Below are 16,698 nucleotides of genomic sequence, written 5' to 3'. Positions count from 1 at the left end.
CTCCCTCTCTTCCATCACACTCGTCCTCAAGTCCAGTCCACTCCATCTCTGCCATGCCATCCAAGCCCTGCCCTGGCCTTGGTGTCTGCTCCCTACTCAGTAACTGGAGCCAAGTCTTTGGGGGGCTTTCACTCTAAGCCCCTCTTACTCCAGCCCACAATGCAACCACCAGTGTTTTTTTATCACACAGATCTCAGCATATCATTCACCTGCCTCCAAGTCAGTCCTAGGAAGGCAGATGACCCCTTTTAGAGAATAATTTGCCAAAAACATTCCTTTTTGGAGAACTATTTACAAAAAATGAGTCATACCCTTAGAGACTGTGTAATTACATATCTAGCAATGAAACCTAAGGTCAGTGCACAAGATGCCTGTCAAAGCATTATTTAGTTTATGAAGAATTCAGAATATCAGTGGCAGTTAAGTCACTTTGAGTGCTTGGTGTGTGCCAAGTACTTGCTAAAAGTGTATCATCTCATTTAACTTTCTATATAAACGTGGGACACAGAGGCTGGGAATGATTGGTGCCTTGCCTGAGGTCCCACTGGAAGTGACCTCATGCCCTATCCCACCCCCGGGGGTGGGTTACTATAGGTAACCCACCCATTACTATAGGTAATGGTAAAATAAGTTACTGGAATGTTAACCTTTAAAATTGGTCATGAATACTATTTCACAACATGGAAAATGGTCACTTTAAAGGCTATGAGAAAAAGTGGAATACAAAATATGCTACAATGACTTATTTTTTAAAAAGCTTATTTTTGAGAGAGCCAGAGAGAGAGAGAAAGAGAGAGAGAGAGAGAGAACAAATCAGTGGGGAGAGGCAGAGAGAGAGGAAGACAGAATCTGCAGCAAATTCCAGGCTCTGAGCTGTGAACACAGAGGCCAGTGCGGGGCTTGAACCCACTAACCGGAGATCATGCCCCGAGCAGAAGTCGGACCCTTAATGGACTGGGCCACCCAAGTGCCCCTACAGTTATTTTTTAAAAAAGTATGGTAAAGACTGGTAGCAGATGTGCTAGACTGTCAACAAATGGTAAGGTAGCGAAATCGGAAATACTTTTTCTTTCTATTGTTGTACACGTTCCAGATTCTAATCTACTGAATGCCTACAGGGACTCCCAGTTACCTGCAGGAGAAAAAAGTTATCCCAGCACTGCCTCTAAGGCCAGTCCCGCCAAGCCACTCCCTTCCCGCTTCAAGCCACGCCGTGCGGGCTCCCGGTGGCCGAGGGCGTCTGTGTCCCTTTTCTCCACCTGCAGAATCCCTACTTATCCTACGGATCCGGCTCCAATCTCGACTCCTCGGCCAGCCCCCCAGACACCCCTACAAGGGCAAGCCCTCCTTGCTCAGGGGACTCGCCACCAGGCGACCTGAGGACAGCGATGCAGGTTCCGCAAGGTCGCAGCAAGGGCCGCGGGCGAGAGGCCCCTTCCTCAGGCCCGGCCCGGCCCCGGCCCCGGCCCCGGGCCCGGCCCCGGCCCCGGGCCCGGGCCCGGCCCCGGCCCCGGCCCCGGCCCCGGCCCCGGCCCCGGCCCCGGCCCCGGCCCCGGCCCCGGCCCCGGCCCCGGCCCCGGCCCCGCCCCGCCCCGCCCCGCCGCCCCTCAGGCACCGCCCCACGCGACGCAAGCTCCACGTGATGCCGGCGCCGCTCGGTGCCCTTTTAAGGCCGCGCGGCTGCGATCCCGCCTGACGGCCTGGCGGGTGCTAGTCTCTTCGTTTTCGACGGCCTGCGCGTGCGCGCCGCGGTGCACTGTGGGGCCGGCACTGCCGAGCGGGACGCTCCTCGCCGCCTGGCGAGGTGGGGAGAGGCTATGAGGCCTGTGGCCACCCGTCCGCCGGGGTCCTGACACCCGGGACGGCCGGCGGCGAGAGGGGCGCTCGCCGGGGTGGCCGTGCTCTCTGTTCGCCTGCTGGGCTCGCCCCCGGGCCGTGGTTCTCAGCAGTGCTCTGGACTGCGGCCTGTAAGTACCGACGCCCGCGGACGCCCTGTGGGAGGCACCTGCCACGGAGATGCGCGCAGCCCTCTCTTCCATCACACACTTCAAGTCCAGACCCTAGGTTTTCATAATACTTATGTATTTGTGTACGAATAGAAACCTCAGTGACAATGATGGTTATCTCTGGATGGTGCGTTTGCTAATGTTAATTCTGAAATTTCCATAGAGGATTTGCATCAGTTGTATAACAGGAAAGAAGAAAAGAAACAGAATTGTGTTGAATAGCAAATAAAAAAAAATTCTTTTGCAGCTCCTGTTAGGAATTTAGTGCAGAGTATTTTAAACGTTTTACATAAATTTTTATATGTAGTTTTTTATTTTTTATTTTTTTATTGTTTTTTTAAAAAATGATTATTTATTTTTGAGAGAGACGGAGCATGAGCAGAGGGGCAGAGAGAGAGAGAGAGAGGCACAGAATCTGAAGCAGGCACCAGGCTCTGAGCTGTCAGCACAGACTCCCACTCAGGGATGGAACTCATGAGCTGTGAGATCATAACCTGAGCCGAGGTTTGTTGCTTAACCGACTGAGCCACCCATGTGCCCCTATGTAGTTTTTTATTTTGATCATTGTGTATTTTGTACACCATCTTCCATATAATTTTATATGTACAGAAGTGTTGTGAATGTAGTAAAAGATATAAAATTGGTAAATTGGACTTTATAAAAACTTAAAACTTTTGTGTTGTGAATAGCACCATCAGGAAGCAAAAAGACAACCCACAGAATGGGAGAAAATACTTGCAGATCGTATATTTGATAAGGGCCTGGTATTCAGAATATATAAGAACTCTCACAACTCAATAAAAAGGACAAACCAGGGGCACCTCGGTGCTCATTCGTTAACAGGCTGACTCTTGATTTGGGCTCAGGTTATGATACCATGGTTGCGTTTGTGAGTTCGAGCCCCACATTGTGCTCTGCACTGTCAGTCCCACGTTGTGCTCTGCACTGTCAGCGTGGAGCCTGCTTGGGATCCTCTTTCTCCCTCTCTCTGCCCCTCCCTTGCGCACGCTCTCTCTCTCAAAATAAATAAACTTAAAAGGCAAACTAATTAAAAACTGGGTAAAGGATTTGAATACACATTTCCTCAAAAAAGATGAAGGAATGGCCAATAAGCACGTAGAGCAGACAAACTCAGTATCCTGAGTCATTAGAGAAATGCAGATCGATGGCATGTTGGGGAGCGTGTGGAGAAGTTGGAACCCTCACCATGGCGGGAACATAAGCTGGTGCTGCTGCTTTGGAAACAGTTTGGCAGTTCCTTAAGGAGTTAAACATAGAATTATATGACCTAGCATTTCCATTCTTAGGTATATACCCAAGAGGAATTAAAGTGTGTCCACATAGAAATTTGTGTGTCAGTGTTTATAGTAGCACTACTCACACTAGCCAAAAGGCCAAAACAGCCCAAATGTTGAAGGGATAAACCAAATATGATAGATCCACTCAGTGGAATATGTTTGGCAATAGAAAGGCATGAAGTACTGATATATGCTACAGTGTGGATATATTAGATTGCGGTAACAAAGTACTCCACACTGGGTGGCTGAACAGAAATTTATTGTCTCATGGTTTTGGAGGCTAGAAGTTTAATGTTTATTTATTTTTGAGTTGGAGTGGGAGTGGGGAAGGGGCAAACAGAGAGAGAGAGGGAGACACAGAATCTGAAGCCTCTCCAGGCTCTGAGCTGTCAGCACAGAACCCAACACAGGGCTTAAACCCACGAGCCATGAGATCATGACCTGTGTCAAAGTCAGACACTCAACCGACTGAGCCATCCAGGCACCCCTGGAGGCTACAAGTTTAAAATCCAGGTATTGGCAGGGTTGTTTCCTTCTTAGGGCTGCGAGGGAGAACCTCCACCCTGCCTCTCATCTAGCTTCTGGTAGCCTCAGGCATTCTTAGCCTGTAGATGGTGTTCTCCCTGTGTCTTCACATTGTCTTCCTTCTGTGTGGATTTCCGTCTGTGTCCAAATTTCTCCTTTTTATGTGGAGTCCATTCGTTTAGGGCCCAGCCTAATGACCTTATACCTTGACAACTGCAGAGACCCAGTTTTCAAATAAATCACATTCACAGGGACTGGGGGTTAGGACTTCAACATCTTTTGGAGGGGTCACAATTCAAGACATGACAATGGATGAACCTTGGAAACATGGTAAATGAAAGAGGCCATTCACAAGAGGCTACATACTGTGTGATGCCACTTATGTCAACTGTCCAGAATAGGCAGCTCTCTAGAGACAGAAAGTAGGTTAGTGATTGCCTAGGGTTGAGGGACGGGGGAATGTGTGTAAATTATATGTCTGTGAAGCTGTTGAAAGTATAATAAGAACCACAATACACAGTTCTTGTATGTCCATCCAGCTTCCTCTGGGTGAATAAAATAATAGCATATTATATAACTAATAAAGTTGGCTAGTCCAGAAGATTAACGTCTATACAATACTATTAGCTAATTTACAGATTTCATTCAAATTTCATTACTTGTCCAATTACTGTCTGTTTTCTGGTCCAGGACATGGTTTCAGATGCCATGTTGTATTTGTTTATCCTAGCTCTTAGCCTCCTGCAGAAATTCTAGTCTTTTTTTTTTTTTTTTTTTGTCTTTGATAACCTTGTCATTTTTGAAGAGTATGGGAAAGTTATTTTGTAGAGTGTCCTTCAGTTTCGATTTTCTGTTTGATGAGATTAAGACTTTGCATTTTTGGCGAAACTATTACGGAAGTGATGTGTTCTTCTCAATGCATCATATCAGAGGGTACATGACATTGATACGTTTTATTACTAATTAAGTCTGATCACTTTGTTATGTACATATTTGTCAGATTTCTCTTTTAACTGTAAAGTTAAATTTCTTTTTAAATTAACAAGTAGCTTGTTGAGAAACGTAAAAGTTTATGTAGCACACTTTCATTCACTATCTTTAGGTTACGTTATTGTCTATAGCAATTATTACTGTGGTGTTTACCTATTTCTAGTTCTCTTCCTACATTTATTAATTAAAATTCTACTGTAAGGAGGAGCTGTCTTTTCTCCCCCATTTTTATTATTTATTTATTTAACACTTTTTTTTTTTAAAGTAATTTCTACGTCCAATGTGGGGCTTGAACTCACGACCCTGAGATCTAGAGTCATGTGTTCCACTGACTGAGACAGCCAGGTACCCCTTTTCTCCCCAATTTTTATTTATTTATTCAGTTACTTTGTTGATATGCACGGACTCATGGCTATTTATTGTATAGTTTTTAATCGATTAGTGTCATTATCTATTATGTTGCTAAGATTGTCCTCGATATGGCCATTGAGAGCTTGTTGTAGGGAGCCTCTAAGATGTCCCCCAGCAAGTCCCACTTCCTGGTATTCAGGCCCTTACGTAATCTCCTCTCCTTGAGTGTGGGCTATATTTAGTGATGTTTCTAATTAATAGAAAATGTGATGGGATGTCATTTCTGAGATTAAGGTAAGAAAAAGACTGGCTTCCATCTTGGGCAACCTCTCTTGCTTCCTTACTCTGTCGCTCCCTTGCTCTGATGGAGGTCAGCTGCCATATTGTGAGCTGCTCTATGGACAGGCCCCTATGCCGAGGAACTAAGGGAGGCCTTCCAGCCACACCTAGTGAAATACTAAGGCCCTGAGGCCAGTACCCCACCAGATCACCCCATAACCTTACTACTATCTAGCGTACTGGATGTTCTAGCTGTTATTATAAGGCAAGGAAAAGAAATAATGACAAGGGAAGAAGTAAAAATGTTTTTATTCACAGATGACATGCTTGTGTACACAGAAAATCTGAGGGAGATGACAGAAAGCTTCTGGAACTATTAATACTTTAGCTGTTACAGATGCAAGATCATCAATTGTATTTCTATGTGCTAACAATCAGAAATTGAGAAAACATTTTAATGCCACATACAGTACTATGAAAAATATGGAATGCTTCTGAATAAACTTGAGAAAATATTTGGAAGACCTTTACACTGAGAACTACCAAACGTTGCTCAGAGCAATTAAAGATCAAAGTAATGGCAAGACATAGTGTTCATGGATTGGAAGAGTCAATGTTGTTAAGATATCAGTTCTTCCTGAATTCATATATTCGGTGCAATCCAAATCAAAATCCCAGCAGGCTTTTTTGTTTTGGTAGAAATTTACAAACGGATTCTGACATTTATGTGGATATGCTGAGGATTCAGAATGGGCAGTACTCAGGCTATATGATTACAAGATATAAAGTTATGTAATGAAAAGGTGTGTTGGCATAAAGATAGCCAAGTTGTCTTGAAACAAAGAATGGAAAATGAAATATGAAAATGAAAGAGTACATAAATAAACCCACATATTGATTTTCAAAAAGGTGCAGCTATAGACTGAATGTGTCCCCCTAAATGTCATATGTTAAATCCTAACCTTGTATTAGAAGGTGGGGCACTTTCCAAATGATTAGCTCATGAGAGCAGAACCCTCATGAATGGCATTAATACCCTTGTAAAAAAGAGACCCTAGAGAGTTCCCTAGTCCCTTCTGTCATGTGAGGACACAGCAGACAGCCATCTATAAACTAGAAAGAGGACCCTATCAGATACTGAATCTGCTCGTGCCTTGATTTTGGAATTCTCAGCTTCTAGAACTGTGAGAAATATATTTCTGTTGTTTATAAAAAGCCCCCCAGTCTATGTTTTTCTGTTACAGCGACCCCAATGGACTAAGACAGGTGCCAAAGCAATTCAGTGGAGAATGGCTTTGGAACAATTAGACAGCCATATAAAAAAATAACCGCAACTTTTCCTCATGTTATATGCTACAAGTAAATAAAAATGAGTCATAGACCTAATTGTTAAATTAAGTTAGAACTATAAAACTTCTAGAAAAAAACATGAAAAAATCTTTGTGACCTGGGGTTCAACAAAGATATTTTAACTATAACATAAGCATGAGTTATAAAAGAAAAAAAATCAATAAATTGGGCTTTATCAAAACATAAGCAAACTCTGAAGTGTGGAGAGAAGATGGCAGACTTGGGAAGGGATCTTAAGATCTGAAAATGACATGACAGTGAGTTCTCTTTTTGCTTAATATATCCCGGATTGGGTGCTGGAGAAGCCAGCAACCAGGGAATACCAATGGGAGCGGTGAGGGGGGGAATCCCCAAAAGTAGCCTCCTCTCTTTCACCAAAGGACCAGGAAAGGGGCAATTTAGCAAGACAGAAAACCTATAGGCAATGACTGCTTTACTAAAGTCAAACACCGTGGAACAAAATGGCGCCCCATCCCTATCAGCCTAGAGTTTGATGATAGCCATGTTGTAAAGGGGCAGTCCTCCTCCCTTGCTGGGGTGGTGTCAGAGAAGGCCCAGAGGAACTGGGATTATCATGCCCACCCAGTGATGAGACCTTTTCTCTCTCACAGTGTCTGTGAAGGCGACATGGAGAACAGTTACAAGGCATTCCTCACCCTCTGTATTAGTGTTCTCTAGAGAAACGGGGGCGGGGTGGTGAGGAAAGGGAGATAGATTTATTATAAGATATTAGCTCATGGGATTATGGAAATCCCATGATTGGCTCTGTACAAACCGGACACTCAGGGAAGCTGTTGGTGCAGTTTGAAGGTCTGAGACCTGGAGAACTGATGGTGTGGATTCCATCTGTGTCCGAAGGCCTGAGAACCAGGAGCACTAAGTACAGAAGATTGATTTCTTAGTTCAAACATTTAGGCAGAGAGCCAATTTAACTTTCCTCCACTTTTTTGTTCTGTTCAGGCCCTCAACAGATTGGATATAACCATCCACATTGGAGAGGACCATCTGCTTTATTCAGTCTACCAATTCAAAGACTAATCTCTTCTGGGAACACCCTGACAGATGAATTCAGAAATAATTTTTAACGAGCTACCTGGGCATTTTGTAGCCTAGTCAAGTTGACACATAAAATTAACCACCTTTGCAGCCAGGGTGGTGGACTTTCATCTTCACGTGGCTGTAATAAGGTGGGGTCTTCATTCTTGTGTTTGTGTGATGTCACAGGAGGCCTGAAAAAAAAAAAAAAGATTTAAATAAGATCCAGAGTCTCATAACACGATACTCAAAATGTCCAGGGTACATTTGAGAATCATTCATCAGACCAAGACTGTCTCAATGAGTAAGGTAAGACAGTTATCAGATTCCAAACCAGAAATGACACAGAGATGAGAATTATCTGACAGATTAAAAAAAAATTTTTTTTAATGTTTATTTATTATTGAGAGAGACAGAGCATGAGCATGGGAAGGGCACAGAGAGGGGGAGACACAGAATCCACAGAACCCAAAGCAGACTCCAGGCTCTGAGCTGTCAGCACAGAGCCTGACACGGGGCTCAAGCTCACAAACCATGAGATCATGACCTGAGCTGAAGTCGGACGCTTAACCAACTGAGCCACCCAGGTGCCCCTCAGATTTTAAAGAAGGCATCATAAAAATGCTTTGATGAACAATTAGGAAAATGCTTGAAGCAAAAAACCAGAAAGTCTTAGCAAAGAAATACAAAATATAAAGAGGAAGCAAATGGAAATTTTAGAACTGAAAAATACAATAAAGGAAATAATAAACTCACTAGATGAACTCAACAGCAGAGTGGAGATGATAGAGGAAAGGATCAGTGAAATTAAAGATAAAACAATAGAAATTAATCCAACAGGGAGCAACAGTGAAAAAAAAAGATTGGGAAAAAAAGTAAATAGAGCCTCAAGGACCTGTGGTAGTATAACAAATGATCTAACATTTCATTGCATCTGAGTCCCCAAGGAAGATGAGAAAGAATTTGGAGCTGAAAAAGTATTTGGATAAATAATGGCTGAAAAACTCCCAAAGTTTGCAAAAGACGTAAACTTACAGATTCAAGAAACTGAGTTAAGCCCAATGGGATACACCCCAAGAAAGACCATGCCAAAATATGTCCAGTCAAAATTCTGAAAATTAAAGACAAAGTATCTTGAAAAAAAGAAATAGTATGTGAAAACCAATCGAAATTACAGCGGAATTCTTACCACAAACCAGAGGCCAGAAGGAAATGGCATGACATTGGCAAGTGCTAAAAACAAAGAACTGTAACTCAGAATTGTCTCTCTAGTGAAAATATCCTTCTGGAATAAAGTGGAAATCAAGACATTCTCTGATGAGAGAAAAGTAAGGATTTGTCACCAGGGGAATCTATCTATAAAAAAAAAAAAAAAGGCTAAAGGAGTTTCTTGAGTTGGAAAGGAAATGATAAATGAAGGAATCTTGAAACATCAAGAAGGGATATAGAACAATAGAATGAGTAAATATGTAAGTTAATACAATGGAATTTTTCTTTTGTTGAGTTTTATAAAATATATTTGATAGTTGAAGCAAAAATGGTAATGTCTGATATGGATCTCAAAGCTTGCAGGGGGAGTCTTTAGGACAACTGTATTATAAATGACAGAGGGTAAAGGAACTTAAAGGATTATAATGTTTTTACATTTCACTTGAACTGGTAAAATGTTGACACCAGAGTGCTGTGAAAGGTTATGTATGTGTAACATAAAACCTAGAGCAACTGCTAAGGGTCTGTTCAAAGAGGTAAGTTCAAAAGCAGTATTGATGAAATGGAATTCTAACAAAAGGCACAAGTAAGCTGGAAAAAGAAAACAGACAAATGAACAGGAAAGAAACGAAACAAAATGAAAAAAAAAAAACCCACTGAAGTCCTAGCATATCAATAATTGCCTTAAATGTAAATGTCAGGATACACCAATTAAAAGAAAGGGGCAGAGTGGTTAAAAATATATACTCCCCATAAGAAAACTCAGTTCAAAAGTAATGATATAGGTAGGTTGAAATTAAAAAGATGGAAGAAGGTATGCAATACAGACTGTAATCAAAAGAAGGCAGTAGTATTAACATCAGGTAGACTCTAGAGCTAAGAAAATTACAGGGACAGAGAGGAGTTTTTCATATGATGAAAAGGGTCAGGCTATCAAGACATGGCAATCCTAAATTTGTATGCATTAAACAACAGAGCTACAAAATATGTAAAGCAAAAATAGACCTGAGAGGAGAAATAAACAAATCATGATTATATTGGAGACCTCAACACCCCTCTTCCAACAATTGATTAAAATACCCAGAAAATCAGCCAGGATATGTAATAACTCAATCAACAGGGTTAACCCCTCCCCCCCCCCCCCCCCCCCCAGCAACAGCAACAGCAGAATAGGCATTCTTTTCAAGTTCTCATGGACAGTTTACCAAGATAAGCCATTTACCACAATAGGGTCATAAAACAAGCTTCACCGTATTAAAAACAATTGAAATCCTACTGTGTGTGTTCTTGCCACAATGGAATCAAACTAGAAATCAGTAACAAAGGTAACAGGAAAATCTTGGAACAGTTGGAAACTAAACAATTTTGCTAAATCTATGGGTTAAAGGAGAAGTCTCAAAGGATAATAAAAACAACATATTGAACTAAATGAAAATGAAAGTAAAACATACCAAAATATGTGGGATGTAGCTAACGTAGTGCTAACAGGAAATTTTATAGCACCGAATTCTTAACATTAGAAAAGAGGGAAAGTCTCAAGAAAATAATTTAACCTTTCAATTTATCCTATAAAAAGAAGAGCAAGATAAACGTAGAGGTGCAGAAGGAAGGAAACAATAAGAGGAGAAACCAAATTGAAAAGAGAAAAACAGTGGAGAAAGTAAAAGATGGTTCTTAGAAAAAATTGACAAACCTTTGATAAGACAAAAAAGGATGACACGAATTACCAATATCAGGAATGAAATGGGCTAGCACTATAGGCCTTACAGACATCAAAAGTATAATAAGGGTATAGAACTATACATATATAGATTTGACAACTTAAATGGACTAATTTCTCAAAAGTCATCTAATATAAAAGATAATTTGTATAGTTCTGTAAATCTTAAATTGAATTTTTAATTTAAAAACATCCAACAAAAGAATCAGAGATTTTCAGTAAAGAATTCCACCAAACATCTACAGAACAAATTCTACACATTATTTTCCAGAAAACAATAAAGGAGAGATTTTCTAACATTTTATGAGGCCAGTATTATGCCCAAACCATACAAAGACCATCCAAAAAAGGAAAACTACAAGTTAATATATCTCAGGAATACAGATGCAGAAATCCTCAGTGAAACATTAATAAGTGGAATTCAATGTATAAAAAGAGTTATGGGATTTGGAAAGGATGACAGAGTAGAAAGCACCAGAAATCTGTCTTCCTACTTAGACAATTGTCCTGGCAGAATGTGCTTGACTTAATTATGTTTGAACTCTGTAGTTTATTCAAAGACTTGTAACTTCCTGAAGAAGGCTTGAATGGGAGAGTGCAGTTAATTTTGGTCAGTTTCACCAATGGATACCCACCACCCATCTTCCACTCAGTGACAGTCATGCATTTGTTCCAGGAGCAGCTTACATCTAGGTGAGCCAGGGTGGGCAATATGGGCCCTGTCCTTCAAATATCAGGATCTGTTTTGTGCTTGCTGCTTCTTATCATGGAAGTACAGACACAGGAGCGGGCAGCCATTGCTGCATGTTCCCTCCCATTGTTTTTTTTTTTTTTTTTTTAATTTTTTTCAACGTTTTTTATTTATTATTTATTTTTGGGACAGAGAGAGACAGAGCATGAATGGGGGAGGGGCAGAGAGAGAGGGAGACACAGAATCGGAAACAGGCTCCAGGCTCCGAGCCATCAGCCCAGAGCCTGACGCGGGGCTCGAACTCACAGACCGCGAGATCGTGACCTGGCTGAAGTCAGACGCTTAACCGACTGCGCCACCCAGGCGCCCCTCCCTCCCATTGTTTCAAGCCCCTTGCCCTACAGCGGAAGTGACTTCCAGGAGATTTAAAGAGGTGGCACCTTTCCCCCCACCTTTATCTCTTTTCCTCATTTTGGGAGCCAGACATTTAAGGACGAGGTCCTTAAATGGCAAAAGTGACCACACATACAGGGGAATTTAGAAAGTCTTTGTGCATGCCTAGGGAAAAGTTCAGGCTCAGAAAGACCTGAGAAGACCTTAAGTTTACTCCTCAGGCTGATCTCAGGCACAGAGAGCCTACAACAATAAAACTAAAGCAAAAAACAACCCCCCAAAACCCCAAAGAAAATCCTGGGGAGATAGAAAAGGAAGAATCTGATTTCCAGGCTTCATACATTATTAGATTCAAGCATGAGGTTTTCAGGGAAAAAACAGTCACAAGACACACAAGGAAAGAGGAAAGTATGGCCCATTCAAAGAAAAAAACAATTACAGTAGAAAATGTCCAGTGAGAAAGGCTAGCTGGCAAATCTAGAGAAAGACTTTAAAACAACTGTGTTAAAGATGCTCGAAAAACTAAAGGAGGACAATGGAGAGAGTCGAGAAAATGATGTATGAGCAAAATGGAAATATTAGTAAAACCACAAAGAAATTCTGGCGCTAAGGAGAAGAACTGCAGATTTGAGCAGGCAGAAGAAAGAATCAGTGAACCAGAAGGTAAGATAATTGAAATGATCAAGTCTGGGAAAGGAAAGAATAAAGATTGAAGAAAAATGAACAAAGCCAAAGGGACCTGTGGGACACCTAGAGGTTTACCATGCATTGTAGAAGTCCCAGAAGAGAGAGAGGGTCAGAGAGATTACTTGGAGAAATAATGCCCGAAAACTTACCAAATTTGAAGAAAGACATATAAACGTCCAAGAAAGAATATAAACATCCAAGAACTTAAACTTCAAATAAGACGAATTCAAGGAGACCCACACAGAGACACATAAATTGTTGGCAACTAAAACAGAATCTTGAAATCAGCAAGAGAGAAGCAAATCATCACATAAGAAGGATCTTCAATAAGACTATCACCAGATTCCTCATTTGAAACTTTGTAGGCCAGAAGTCAGTGGGCTAGCATATTCAAAGTAGTGAAAGGGAAAAAAAGATGTCAGCCAAGAATACCGTGTCTGCCAAACTGTCCTTCAGAAGTGGTGAAGAAATTAAACCCAAAGCTAGCAGAAAGAAAGTAATGGAGATCAGAGATGAACAACACATGGAATAGAAAAAAACAAATAAGAAGGATTCTAGGAAGATGGGGTCAGAAGCCTCAGGAATCTGTTTCCCTCCTTCGACAACAATTGTACTTGCAGAATCATCTGATATAACTATTTTGGAACTCGAGTCTGTTGAAGGCTTGCAACTTTTAGGGAAAGGCTTGGATGGTACATTTTACTTTATTTCTGTTCTTAGCATGATAGTAGCTACACATCCCAACCCCCAGCCACTTGACAGACAGCCGTGTTGCTGGATCAGCTTGCACACAGCTTGTGGGAGCCAAGCAGGCAAGAAGGACTCTGTCCTCTGAATATCAGGGATCTTTCCTCTGATCACTGCTGCTTCTGATCATAGAGGTTCAGAGAGGCAGGGAGCCATTGCTATTGCACCTCCCCCATCTGGCTCAAGTGTGTTACAATATATTTAAAGGGCCAGTGCCCTTTCCCCCCTTTTGTCCCTTAATTTTTTTCTTTTCTGTGTCGGGGGGAGATGGGGAGTCAGAACCAGATATTAAAGGCTAAGGTATTCAAACACTCCTGCATATACAGGAAAAGTTAGAAAGTAATTATGCATGTCCAAGGAAAAGAGATGAGAAGAGTTAAATCTACATCTCAGGCTGATTCTCAGCACAGAAATGGTATAACAATCAAAAAGACAAGTAACAACAGCAAACCCTGAGGGAAGGGGAAGAATCTAATTTTCAGAGTTATCACATTATTAGATTGAAATGTCTAGTGTTCAACAAAATATCACAAGTCAAAGAGAGGAAAATATGTCTCATTCAAAGGAAAAAAATACAACAGAATCTGTCCCTGAAAAATACATTGGGAGATATATTAGGCAAAGACTTGGTGGTAAAGATACTAAAAGTCAATGGGGCGCCTGGGTGGTTCAGTTGGTTAAGTGTCTGACTTCAGCTCAGATCATGATCTCGCACTCCATGAGTTCGAGTCTCATGTTGGGCTCTGTGCTGACACCTCAGAGCCTGGAGCCTGCTTCAGATTCTGTGTTTCCATCTCTCTCTGCCCCTCCCCCACTCATACACTGTCTCTTTCAAAAATAAACATTTTAAAAAATTAAAAAAAGACACTAAAAGTCAAGAAAACAATGTGAGAACAAAATGCAAGTATTCATTAAGAGATGGAAAATCCAGAAAGAAACTAAAATGAAAATCTTTAGCTGAACGGTACAATAACTAAAGTAAATCACAAGGAGTCAAAGGCAGATTTGAGCTGGCAGAACATAAATCAGTACTTTAAGGTAGGACAATGGAAATTATTGAGGCTCAGGAACAGAAAAAGATGAAAAATAGCAAACACAGCCTGAATGTCTATGGGAAACCATCAAAAGCACCAACATAGGCATTGTGGGAGTCTCAAAGAAGAAGAGTGAGAAAGGGGCAGAGAGAATATTTGATGAAATGATGACTGAGAATTTCCCAAATTTGAAAAAGGACATGAATAGAAACATCCAAGAAGCTCAACAAACTTCAAGTAAGATGAGCTCAAAAAGATCCACTCCTTGGGTCCTCCCGCAACCTCCAGGAGCTTGTGGAGGGATGTGTAACCTCCCCCTCTTGTCCACCCTATTCCCAGGATGAGAGGAAGCCTCTCTCCTTCCCCATCAGACTGGATGTGCCTTTATCCTCCAATGCCCCGATCTCTCTGAACACCCCCATTCTCCACCTGGTGGTGCAGGGTGCTCCTTGACCCACCCAGATTCAACAGTTCAGGGGCTCCCCTGCTATATCTCCTCCCATCCTGTACCCTATTTCTGGGGCCTCATCACTGTGGAAGACAGGGACAGTAAGGGTATAAATGGATGGGAGGCATGGGTAAGGTTTTGGAGTAGAACCAGGGTGTGTGTGTATGAAGGGGGAGTGATAAAGTCCCCTAGGGGAGGGGGGGACTAACCTTGTCTGGTGGATGAGAAGGCATACTTATTTTTTGCCTTCTGTACAGTATTTGAAAAGAGAACTAAAAAACCCAAATGGCAAAAAAAAAAAAAAAAACACCCCACATTATAATCAAACTTTCAAAAGCCAAAGAAAAAGGGCAAATCTTGAAAGCAGCGAGAGAAGACAATTGTCTCATACAAGTGATCCTCAGAGATATGCAGATCTTTTTTTTTTTTTATAAAAACTTCGGAAGCTAGAAGACAGTGGGCAGATGCATTCTAAGTGCTCAAAGAAAAAGAATCTCTCAACCGACAACTCTATATCCAGCAAAACTGTCCTTCAGAAGTGAGGAAGAAATCAAGACATTACTTGATAAAAGCTGAGGGAGTTTGTGACCACTAGACCTGCTCTGCAAGAAATGCTTAAGGGAACCCTGCAAAATGAAAGGACACTGGACATTAGCCTGAAGCCATGAGGAGAAATAAAGATCTCAGTAAAAATAAACACATGAACAGTTATAAAAGCTAGGATTATTGTAATAGCTTGTAACTGTGCTTTTTCTTTTTTATGGAATTTATGATACTAATGCATTTAAATAAAAAATGCTAATGTAATTATTACTGTAACTTTGCTTTGTAACTCCAAATCTTATTTTGTACATAATTTAGGAGACTAATGCATTTAATATACTAACTTATGTTTTGGAGCATACAATGTATAAAGATGTGGTTTTGTGACATCAACAACCAAAAAGTTTAGGGACAGTGTGAAGGAGCAGCTTTTTTTTGTGTATTATTGAAGTTAAGGTGCTATAAATTCAAATTAGAGTTTGACAGCTTTAGGATATTAAGTGTGAGTCCCCATGGCAACCACAAAGAAACTAGCTATAGAATATATACAAAAGGAAAGTAAGAAGGAGCTTAAACATTTTGCTACAAAAAATCAACTAAATACAAAAGAAGACAGGGCTGTGGGAAATGAGGGACAAAAAAGCAATAGGGCATATAGAAAACAAATAGCACAATGATAGAAGTAAGTCCCTCCATATCAGTAATTATTATTTTTTTTAATATTTATTTTTGAGAGAGACAGAGCATGAGTGGAGGAGGAGCAGAGAGAGAGAGGGAGACACAAAATTTGAAGCAGGCTCCAGACTCTTAGCTGTCAGCACAGAGCCCTATACAGGGCATGAACCCACGAACCGTGAGATCATGACCTGAGCTGAAGTCAGACACTTAACCAACTGAGGCACCCAGGCATCCCAGTAGTTACTTTAAATGTAAATGGATTCTGGGGTATCTGGGTGACTCAGTCATTTAAACATCTGACTCTTGATGTCTGTTCAGGTCATGATCTCATGGTTTGTGAGATCGATCCCTCTGTTGGGCTCTGCACTGACAAGGGGGAGCTTGCTTAGGAGTCTCTCCCTCTCTCTCTCTGCCCCTTCCCTTCTTGTGTTCTCTCTCTCTCTCTCTCTTAAAATAAATATAAACAAACCTTTAAAAACGTGAATGGAGAGGCACCTGGGTGGCTCAGTTGGTTAAGCATACGACTTTGGCTCAGGTCATGATCTCATGGTTTGTGAGTTCAAACCCTGTGTTGGGCTCTGTGCTGACAGCTCAGAGCCTGGAGCCTGCTTTGGATTCTGTGTTTCCCTCTCTGTCTGTTCTTCTCCTGCTCACACTCTCTTTCTCTCTCAGAAATAGTTTTAAAAAATGTAAATGGATTAAACTCTCCAATTA

At 41.4% G+C, this 16,698-nt stretch overlaps 1 protein-coding gene across 3 annotated transcripts in view; it reads left to right on the top strand.

The window, feature by feature from the left end:
• Window positions 1-1,749: 1,749 nt before the first annotated feature.
• URGCP (upregulator of cell proliferation) overlaps window positions 1,750-16,698 on the top strand; it is a 58,652-nt gene continuing 43,703 nt past the window's right edge. For 2 of the 3 annotated variants that reach the window (XM_053896977.1, XM_053896975.1), the window contains exon 1: window positions 1,750-1,967. The gene's annotated coding sequence lies outside the window, so the exon portion shown is untranslated. Of the gene's footprint in view, window positions 1,968-7,978; window positions 7,987-16,698 lie in introns of those variants that run through there. The other variant, XM_053896980.1, reaches the window with a different exon arrangement.

This window comes from Panthera pardus, unplaced genomic scaffold (assembly GCF_024362965.1).
Source record: "Panthera pardus isolate Hobbes unplaced genomic scaffold, ASM2436296v1 HiC_scaffold_8, whole genome shotgun sequence".
NCBI lineage: Eukaryota > Metazoa > Chordata > Mammalia > Carnivora > Felidae > Panthera > Panthera pardus.
The sequence above is the reverse complement of the archived record's forward strand: the minus strand, read 5'-3'. Positions and strand labels throughout refer to the sequence as shown.